The sequence below is a fragment of the Tasmannia lanceolata genome, unplaced genomic scaffold, assembly GCF_043159265.1.
Source record: "Tasmannia lanceolata isolate RefF3 unplaced genomic scaffold, GAP_Taslan_0.1 ptg000178l, whole genome shotgun sequence".
In the NCBI taxonomy this organism is placed as follows: Eukaryota; Viridiplantae; Streptophyta; class Magnoliopsida; order Canellales; family Winteraceae; genus Tasmannia; species Tasmannia lanceolata.
Window position 1 is genome coordinate 132,619 of NW_027518854.1, and position 8,741 is coordinate 141,359.

General features: G+C 39.5%; 1 long non-coding RNA gene across 1 annotated transcript; it reads right to left on the reverse strand.

Moving 5' to 3' along the window:
* Positions 1-319: 319 nt before the first annotated feature.
* On the reverse strand, positions 320-4,118 carry LOC143866919 (uncharacterized). Its single transcript, XR_013243072.1, has 3 exons — positions 3,695-4,118; positions 1,539-1,691; positions 320-880 (listed from the first exon to the last, which is right to left on the reverse strand). It is a non-coding gene; the product is annotated as an uncharacterized LOC143866919 (long non-coding RNA).
* Positions 4,119-8,741: the final 4,623 nt, after the last annotated feature.

The following is an 8,741-nucleotide window of genomic DNA, read 5'->3' on the forward strand; positions in this document are numbered from 1 at the left end:
CTAAAAAATCAAATTGGAAGGTAAACAAAATAATTATACTCTCTTGATCATACCCAAAATATCTCTTGGATTTTAGATACCGTGGAGACTACTTTGAGTCATGTGAGCCTGTTATCAATGAATGTAAGGAGAGACTTACTAACGAGTGATTGAGATGGTCATGTGGCGTATATGACACGACATTGACTATTAAATTTTAATTGTTTAAATCTCTATCAACAAGACTGCTTTTTCACTACAAGACATTAAATACAATCCGACCCGCACTCCACACTAGACACAAGTCAAATTTTTATTTTTCTTGAGAGATATCTAGAAAAGAGACAATCAAACTGGTGTTATAGGGAGACTGAGGAATTGAGCCTTCAAAGTGATTACCCCTCAACGGCATGATTCGCAGTGATGTAGTATTGTACAATAGCCAAGATGGGATGGCCCCTTGAAGGGAGTTATGATCCAATTGGAAGCTGTATAAATGCTACTGATTTGAAATGAAGCTGGGGATGCTAGAAGTGCTATGTTGGTTTAGATTGCAATTTTCAAGGAGCAACCACATGAGTTGAAAAGTAGGAACCCAATGCGGGTATTCTGTTTCAACCTCTAATTGGACATTGTTTGAAAGGTCAACATATGAAAGCTTTAAGAGGTTAGGAAACATGGAAAATGAGAACACACCCATGAACTTATTATTTGAAAGATAAATAGTCTCCATCATCATTAGGTTGTTGAAAAACGAATGAAGGAATCCCTCCAGAAAAGCGATTGTACGAGAGATCAAGCGATTGCATGTAATGCATATCTTTTAAACATGGATGAATGTTGCCTTCGATTGAGTTCCTCTTGAGATTCAAGGTAACTAAGTTACTTAGTTTGCAAAGCCCTGCAACAATAAGACAGAAATGGATCATGAAATTAGATAGATGGTCTAATATGGGCAAATATCTAAATGATACATGGGAACCTAATGTAAACCGCCAAAAAAATAGTATCTTTCTTTTCTTTTTATGCTTATTTGCAATTTATTCATAAAAATGTAAACTGCCAATTTTTGGGAAATGACATTCCCACAACCTTGATTTAATAATGTCACTAGATTTTTTACTTTACACTTTTCTAATTAATTTTTAAAGATTGTTACATTCCTAAAATGCTTTCAACAACCAATTTAAAACGTGTAAAGGGTGTAGTGCTATTACTAAAATAAGGGAGTGAAAATATCATTTCCCATAACCATAATTAAATTTCTACTAATTCTAACCATTATTAAATTTCTACTAATTCACAAAAATCCAAAAATCCGCTCTTGAAGTTTCCCAGAAATGACCTTTGGCTTGTAATATGTTTTTTTTTTATGTGTTTAAAAAAGAGTTGAAATTTTTTTTTTTTTGTAATATGTTATAAACAAGCAGAGTTGAAAAAACTAAAAAGACCTACCAAATGTATTATGCTATCATTCTCGTAGTGAGAGAAATGAAAGTGAATACTTCATCCATCTTCATCACTTTGGATGAGAAAATACTAGAACTATATATATGCACCTGTTGAGATGCCAAATGGGTTTCTAAAATTATTCTCTAACAAATCCAGTGGTTCCAAGGAGGAAAGGTTGAGTAGGCATGTTGGAAGATTTTGATAGTCAAGAAAGTTGTTGCCAAGATCTAGTTCCTTGAGTCTCTTCAAGCCACATAAACCTACAAGAAAATGATCAAGACATAAAACATCATGCAATATTTCATTTTTAAAGAAACAACACACTCCTTTCAATGTAAGGGGAAACTCAAATTTGTATATGAAAAATGCCAAAAAAAGTCACCCTTAGTTTTTTTTTTAATCACTTTCTGGGCCTGCTTGTGCCATGTAGATGTAACCAATTTCGTCAACCCAAAATTAACACTAATCCGGCCTGTTGTTGTTTTCCCAAACATGATAATCCTAACCGTTGATTTATTAGGTCTCGCATGATGTTCAACTAAAAGAAGCTAAAGTTTTGATATTTGTTGGCCTTTATTTGAGGTATGCGATGTCCATGTCGGACTAGGACCATATGGATTGCCTCTAGATGGTCTACAAGAACGATGGTCTACAAGAACAGTGTTCTTGACTACACACCCTCGATCACCACAAGAAAGAATGGTCCGAAATTGAGGAACACCATTTCTGACTTTATATGGTGTATTCGTATTGTTGTGCGTTGTTGGACTCAAAATTTTACAACATTGGCGAAATAGTAAAAGCCCTTATTAAAAATGAGAAGAGAGAGAAAATGGGCGGTTACGCATCACCTTATCCCTAAAGTTAAAAGGGATAAATATAAAAAGTTAAATCCCTGAATTTTAGGGAATAACTCTCGCAAAAAAAAATGAAGTGAGTCACCCACTTTTCAAAAAAGGAGATACGCAACTCTTCACAAAAAGGAAGTGGGGATAGTGAAGTTGAGAAAAAAGGGGCGAGGTGGCAATTACTAACTACTTCAAGAGAGTTCTATAAATAGACTCAAAGTCCTTTAGAAATTGGATCGGATCTTTGCGTAAGAAAAGCGATGTGAAGAAAAGATGGAGGAAAAAGAAAAGTGAGAAGAGATTACTGGCTAACAGTGCTTTCTTTTTCTTTTTCTTTGTCGGCTTCTCCTAAAAGGTTCTAAAAAGGAGATAAGAAGAATACATTTCTCCTTCGGGAGAAAGAGGAACATCCCTTTAGAGGATCTCTCTCTAAAGGTCTCTTTAGGATCTCATTCCAGAAACTCCCTAAAGGGAGAAGACCCAGAAGACCTTTCTCCTCCGGGTGAAAGATGATAAAGATGAAGGCTCTCAAAAAGAAAGACGGAGAAAAATCCCTCCAAAGAATCTCTCTCTAAAGGTCCCTTTAGGATCTCTTCCCAGAGACTCCCTAAAGGAAGAAGACCCTTCTCCTTCAGGAGAATGATGATAAAGATGAAGGTTCCCAAAAAGAAAGACGGAGAAAAATTCCTTTAGAGAATCTCTTTCTAAAGGTCCATTTATGATATCTTCCCAGAGACTCCCTAAAGGAAAAAAACCCTTCTCCTCCGGAAGAAGGATGATAAAGATGAAGGCTCCCAAAAAAGAAAGACGGAGGAAAATCCCTTTAGAGAATCTCTCTCTAAAAGTCCCTTTAGGATCTCTTCCCAGAGACTTCCTAAAGGGAGAAGACCTTTCTTCTCCAGGAGGAAGACGACAAAGATAACATTTCTCCAAAAGTTCAAAAAATTAGATCTTCAAAAATCCTTCTTTCTGGAGGACAATAAACAAAAGTTGTATTTAGATAGGGAACCTCTTGATGGATAATCAGAGGTGTTTTCTTCTTCAAGAAATGTAATTAACGGCCAATAGAGCCGGAAGTGTACGATCCCAACCAAAATTAATAAAACATCTTCTCACAAGAGGGAAATCTTATCCTAATTTATTTTATGTGTGTGATTTTTCTTTTCATGCATGTTAAATTTGTTGCAAACAAATTTTTGGCATGCCCGGTGGGACTCACTTCTCCTTTCATCTTAAAGTTTAAGAGGTTTCTTAACTCAAAAAAATGAATGTTCCCTTGCCTAACTAAAGTTTTGGTGTGGAAAGACGCAGGAAAAGTAAACAATGGCCCCTGCAAGCACTCCAAGCACTCCGTTTGCATCACCAAGGCAAACTGTGTGAACCGCATATTGTAAAAAAAAAATGCTTCAAAATACCTGGAAGGGTAGAGCAAACTTCACGTTGCGGCAAATGGTGGAGTAAACTTCACAACTTTGTAAATGGCAGAGTAAACTTCACAACTTCGTAAATAGTGAAGCTACCCTTGCATCGCTGGCAAAGGAAGGAGCGCGCCACAAATGACAGTGTAAACTTCACACCTTTGCAACAAATCATGGAGAAAACTTCACAATGTCGCATATTGCAAAAAAAAATCTGCAAAATGCCGGCTATGGTGGGAAAAAAAAACTTCACAATTTTGGATATAGTGGGGGCAAACTTCACAAAGGGACAAATGGTGGAGCAAAGTATATCTAAGGCACATGGTGGGGGAAAACTTTAGAATGCAGCATATGGCGGAGAGAATTCCACAACATGTATGGTAAAGAAGAAAAAAAACTTCACAACACTGCATATGGTGGAGAACTTCACACTGTTGCATATTGTGGGTTAACTTCAAATCACTACATAATTTTATGGAAGTTAATTCTCTTAGCCGCAGTCTGGGGATTATGGATGGAATGGAATGCTCACGCAATCAAAATCATGGTCAGAAGCGCGTCCTACTCATTTGAGAGGATTATGTTGCTTACGATCTATTGTTCTAGAATTCTCCCTTGCTTTAAATTATACCCAGGCACAAATATCAGGCGATGTTGGGGGGAAATTTTCATGAGTTTGGATCGACAGGTGTTAACGGCTCCTAGATGGTCCCCATAGCCCGGTTGGGTGAAGCTAAATTTCAATGGTTCTACATTTGGCAACCCAGACCCGACCGGCATCGGAGGCCTTATTAGAGACAAGACTGGTGATACTAAGAGGGCCTTCTCTGGGCCTTTTGGTATCAAGGAATCTAACAAAATAGAAGTGAGGGCTGCTTTCCAAGGCATTAGACCGGTGGCATGGTTTTAAATTTTAGCTGAAATTTCAGATTTCGGCCAAGACTGAAACGAAATTCACAATGAGTCATTTGTTTTACACGATTTCACTGAAATTCCGAACTTTCATTTTCATGCTTATTTACAAGATTTCCACCGAAATATTAAATATTCCCATCGAAATTTTAAAGATGTCTACTGAAATTTCCACAAAAATTGTCGAAAACTCATCCAAATTTGCAGAAATTTTCATCAATTTTTTTACATTTCCACCAAAATTTTGAAAATACTGAGAGGTGGATTATAGTATAAACCACGATGAATGCATGAAACTACTCAAGACAACTAAGCGAAGGACTAACGATACCATGCGGAAGGAAACAACGAACAACACAAAGAAGAGACCAACCGACCAATCAATCACCAACGAAGAAGGGTGAATAACATAAAAGGAATCGCCAATAATACTCCTACAAGGAGCAACACCACTCCAACAAAGAGGGTCATACTCCATCAACCAAGAGACGACGACAAGACAGAAAGGGAAGAACAACCACCAACGAGGAAGGCGAAGCTACATCATGCGGAGACGACAACAAGATAACGATAAGACAAAAACAAAAGAAGGATACAACACACTAACCACGGAAGAACAACCAACAAAGTAAACCATTGTAGACACCCTATTTTGTTAAGACATAACTAATGATAGGTTGTTACGATGATGAATCCTATGATGAGTCACAAAGCTTCTCTGGTCTTTCTTTTGATATCTCTCTCAGTATTTCTCTCGTTTTTCCAAGACACAAAGTTACCCACACACCCCAAAACAACCCAGACACCCAATACCCAAGACAACCAACCACCAAGCCTACATCCAGAACCATCCAAGTTCACCAAAACCTTCCAAAAGAGCCCTGAATTGGTCAAGCAAAGGTCCCAAGGATAAAGCCCGATAGCTCGGCACCCGCTTTTTAAAGCAAACACAACACTCTGAAGATCCAAACACCAAAACTCAGTAAAAGTTCTAGAAGAAGCCATTTCTGGGAACCATAACCACCTTTCGGTCACCAGAAACCACTTTTTGGGAATCAGAAATCACTTTGGCTACTAGGAACAACCTTCCTAGAATCAAAAACTACTTGTAAGGCAACCTTCAAACCATCACAAAAAACCATGAACTCGGGACCAGCTTCTAGGGACCCGAAACCCATTCCTGGGACCCAGAAACCACTTTCGCTCACCAAAAACTGCTTTCTGGAAACCGGAAACCACCCTAGGTTACCAAGAAATACTCCTTAGGAACCAAAGATCATATTTGGCTAACAAAGACATTTCACTGGAAACCAGAAACCACTTACCAGCAACCCAGAGCAATTGACAGCGTTTCGGTCGCCAAAAATCATAAAGTAATTGCCAAAAGTCACTTTTTCCTTGCTCAGGACCATTTTTCGACAATTGGAGATCATTTTGGGACACCAAAACAACTTTTTCAGAACTGGCTAGCATCCCACAGCCATAAAACCACTCCCAGAAACCCGAAACCCATTTATGGTGCCCCAAAACCCAAACCGAAGCCCCAAGACCACTTTTGGGTGGTGGGACCCACCTCCCCTGCAATTTTGGGGGAGGCTCCTATGATTTTTGTGCCTTCCAAAATCATAGGGGGAGGCCCCCTACAATTTTACTTGGAAAACCTATAAAATGGGATCTACGCCTCCTCATTTATCATCCCTTTCCCATCCATTATCACCTCATTTTCACTTTTGCTCTGGTTTGTCACCCCCCCTATTTGATAATCACACCCCTTTAGAATATTAGCACCCCCTCTTTGATAACCACACCCCTTTAGCCTTTAGCACCCCTTCCTCTTTGATACTCACACCCCTTTTCCATTTTGCTTTTAGAAAACCGTAGAGAGAGATAGAGAGAAAAAAGAGAGAAAGAGAGAGAAGCTTGGGGAGGTTTCCAGAAACTAATCCTAACCAGTTTCGGTCGAAATCTCTTCTGATATATCACCCAGCGTCGGATTTCTGCCAAAATTGCCTCGGATATACCACTGGACGTCGGAGTTTTGCCAAATTTCTAAGGATTCGAAGCGGCACCAACCATTATACTAGTTATAATTATAATTTTATGTACTTTCCTTTACAAAACCAGTAGCGAATAGGTACAGGGTTTGGGGATCCTCTGGCCCCAAACCCAGATAAAATTCCTTGAATCCACAAGGAAGAAGATAAGAATCTTTGAATCCACAAGGAAGAGAAAACTGAAATAATTTTATTCAATTCAAGATTATCTAATACTCCTACCCTATATTTATATGCCCTAACGGCTTACAAAATAGAAAGACAGGAATAGTCTAGAAACTAAAGAATAGCCTAGAAATTAAGATTAGTCTAGAAACTTCTAACTTCTTCCCAAAGAAAACTCAAAATAGAAAGCTCAAGAAATAGCAAAACCATCCTACATCAGAACACTTCTTCTTTCCTTCTTCTTTAGGATCTTAGCTCTAATATCATGTTAGAAATGAGGCTAGGGTTAAGAGAGGAAGAAGATGAGGAATGGAGAGTCCCACTAAGGATCTCTCCCAAGGATATGATGTATATATAGGCCCAATTAGGGAAACATGTGTACAAATACTTCAATACCCCTCATCATACACATAATACCTAAACTAACCTTACATACTCTTCGACAATCCATACAGCAAACAGTTTGGAAGTATCATTTTGGACTTAAACTACAAGCGAACTATTCTCACAATCTAAGGCTTGATCACAGAAGGTTAACATCTTTGGGGCCTGATTTGCCGTAAGTCTTGCACTGTAGAGGATATACTCGATCAATTAGAATTCAACCAAAATTGCAGCAATCTTTCTCTAACAGGAATTAAAGCCTGCAGGAGGAACATTTCAGCTACTATTGCTACCCAAAGACAACGCAATTTCGTTGTCACAGATTTCATAGATCAGTCCAGTACCAAGTCACAGTGACTTGTCTTGGTGTTTCAGCTGAACCAAAAGCATAGCATCATGCTAATAGATCCACCATACGTGCCTCCTTTTAAGGGTTACATCTACTACCTTGACTGTGAGGATGATTGCCTATGGTAGATCAATGCACTTGAACCACATAGAGACGATTTGGCATTTCAAGGAGAATGTGACACACTTTGCTAGGAGCAAGTGGGAGCACTGGGCGTGGGAGCGCCTTAACAAGGGCGAACTCCCATTTCATAGATGGGAGGAGGTGCGCGATCTTTTCATGAGGGAGTATGCTCCCAGGGCGTACCGACAAAGACAGAAGGAAAAGGCATGTCGAAGAGAGTTTGAGGCCTTACAGTTGAGAAAGAGGCGTGAGGCAGAAATCTGTCGCAGTGAATATGAGGATATGCAGTTGATATGGAGACGTGATATCTGCTCTCTCGTTGATCCATTACAGCTGTGATGGAATCCATTCTATGCGTCTTCCTTTCTTCCACATGAGGCCAAGGTCACTGAGAATGAGGCCGATGGTGAGAAGGGAGAGACGGAGGCATCTGTGGGGTTTAAGGTTCCTGTGACTTTCGAGGAGGCAAAAGGGCAGAGTGAGGATTGCTTTGAGGTCATTTCTACTTGTGAGGAGATAGAGGATTAGCATGTTACTACTGAGGATTCGAGTGTGTGGAGATAGGGGAGTATGACATAGAGTGAGATTTGGGACGACTGTGACACACAAGGTGAGATTTGGGAGGATTGTCAGTCCGACTTCATGAATACAGAGGAGTACTCCACAGAGGATGCTGGAGACTCGATGGCAATTGCAGAGGCCAGCCATATTATGCCAGGGGTTTGGGCAGTGGACGACCTAGATATTGAGATGACAAGGAACAATTTTAACTTAATAGAGACATTCTTTCATGATCCTTTCTTGATCATGATAGAACATTATGGCAGAAACATTTGAGTCATGAGGATAGCCTTGGGACAGAAAACTTATTTGAAATTCAAGATGAAGATAAAGACAAGGTACCATCAAAAGTAGCCTGGTGGTGCGATACACCATATATAAGGAGGCAAGGTGTTGACATGGATCGGCCTCGGGCGAAGGTCCATGTTAAAGAAATCTTTGTCATTGACCCGGGAGTTGGCTTCATTGCCTCCTTTTGGCCGAACAAAGTGGACGG